The sequence below is a fragment of the Phodopus roborovskii genome, unplaced genomic scaffold, assembly GCF_943737965.1.
Source record: "Phodopus roborovskii unplaced genomic scaffold, PHOROB, whole genome shotgun sequence".
NCBI lineage: Eukaryota > Metazoa > Chordata > Mammalia > Rodentia > Cricetidae > Phodopus > Phodopus roborovskii.
This window is the reverse complement of record NW_026125700.1, coordinates 1,515,349-1,517,862: the sequence shown is the minus strand read 5'-3', so window position 1 is coordinate 1,517,862 and position 2,514 is coordinate 1,515,349.

The window sequence follows — 2,514 nt, the reverse complement described above, 5'->3', positions numbered from 1 at the left end:
AATAATTAATTCCTACAGAGGAGAAACACACACACACACACACACACACACACACACACACACACACCAACCTTTTAGTACATCAGAAGTTATAATTTCCAACAAGATAGACAGAGGCCATTTTGACTTTTAGCTTTAACTAGATGGAGGGAAAACTTTGAGATCTCCTTTGAGGTTATGGGCCGAAGTTGCTACTATATTGTATTTGTTGCTTCGTGTATCCAGGAGGGTTAATAGTACAGCCTGTGGCCACAGGGGAACTTGAGCTTTCCTTTAATTAAAGATCTTGGTGAAATGTCTAAAGCTTCCTACCTCTATATTGAAATAAGACTGTATCTCCATTATATACTATCTAGGCCCTTGGAGATGGATATAGCTTAGGCTCTTAAAACATTCATAAATATCTTTTTCATTCATTTCCCTCCTCTAAACTTCTAAAATTGTTCTGTAGTTTAATTATATGAACTAAAATAGAAAGCCATCTTAGTACAGCCTTACAGGAAAGATTTACAACATGTATATTGCCATATACTGACCTATACCTAATAAAAAATCAACACCTGTGATCTGTGTGTCACTACAGGTGTACATGCTAATATATCAAGGGTCAAGGAGTGAAGAATTTTAAAGGACATCAAGATTTCAAATTTAAAAAATAAGAAAAATAGGCCATACTGTGTATTTTAGTAGGAAAATAATATATATGTTGGTCTTTTTTGAGATGAGAACCAAGTGAGAATTTTTTAAAGTAACAAAAGAATAACAAGATATATTAATGTTTTGTGAGTTGTGAAGGTTTCACTATACAGTAATTGTCTCACCATTACAACTGTATTCATCCTAAAAACACAGTTCATGTTGTTACTTTCCCACATGGCATAGGGCAGCTTCCACATTCTCCCAGAGCTGGCAGGCATGAGAAAAAGCCACAGGGTGGAGGTAAGTCATCTTTTTATGCAAAACCTCCTACATTAAATATTTTAGGATTTTTAAGTAATAAGATTGATCTCTGTCAAAACTGTTTGCCTTCTTTGCTGTGGTAAGAAGGTAGCCATAGAAAATAGGAAGCAGGACTAGCAAAGCTATGTTCCAATAAAACTTGAACAAGTAGATGTCATTCATTGGCTGGAGTTTGCCAATCCATGGCAACATTCTGAGTTGAATTTATTCATGAGTCTCACTAATAAATTAGTCCTTGAGAAAAAGATGATTTGAGAAGCCAGGCATATTATCTTGTTGGAAAATTTAACTTGTAAATCTGAAACAAGGAAACCATGTTCCTCATAGTAGATGCTACTGGAAGAGCAAAGGTAATTTAGGATAGAAGATTTGTGCAGAGATGAAAGTTAATTGCACACATCTTTTCAACCCCATGTTTACTGACATCACATTGGTGCATTGGAATAGGCCATGATAGGAATATTAAGTTCATGAAAATTGGAAGAATTTAGAAATCCCATATTCCTCTTCAATGAATCTATTATTAAGCACTTGCCAGTCTATCAGTGAATGTAGAATACATGAATATGGATTTAAAATATGATAGAGGTGGAACCTAGTGTGGTAGTTATCTTCTTTGAAAAGAAATAAAATGTTGGTAGTAGAGGAAAGTATTGAGAAAAGACTTAGAAAAAGAAAAAATATTTATGGGATAGTCACAAAGAATCTGGAATGAGGTGTAATAAATAGAAGGAAGATGCAGCATTGTAGTAACTTCTATCACTCACTCCCTATGATGTTATGGTCCTTAACAAGTATATCAAAAGAAGAAAAATTAGGTTTGAGTGTATGAGTTAGAAAGACTCCAGGGGGCCTACAGACTCAAGATTTGTGTCCTTCTAAGGCTTTATTACATGCTGAGTTCTTTAAGATCTAGGAAGACAGTATTCAGAGCAAATAATCTGATGCCACCTAAAACTAATGGTTTAAAGACCCTAAATTTCACATTATTGCTCTTTAACTCATAAGGATTCCAGCTGCTATATTGGTTTAAAACCATGGATTGCCATCTTAGCTGAGAAATAGAACTGGAATTCTCCCCAAACAAAGAACAGTCTGTTAGCTAATCTCATTTATTTGAAATGCTTTCACTTGCCACAGTTGTCTACTTGTGTTTGTGTGAGGTGTATCAGGCCTCTATTTACGACCATGACCCTTATCTGTGGGATCCTAAAACTTGTGAAAACATGCCACATTTGCATTATGAATTTTTTCAGTCCATCTCCTGACCCTGGAGCTCCCTTTGATAACTGCCAACACTAGCTCAGTGTAAGGTGCTTACAACCCAAATAAAACTCTTCCTTTGATAACTACGCTCTGTAGTCAAATTTAAGATTATTTCAGGTAAAGCCACATTAAGGGTCATGAAAGCCTTTGAGCCTTTAAGAAAGTGCTCTTGCTAGTGAGGCTCATCAAAAACTGGCTTATTCTTGTAGTGTTCTGGTCCTCAAATGTCACTCTGTGTCTAGATCATGAATTTACTGGGCTATCTTGGAGATTGGTGAGGCCAATCTG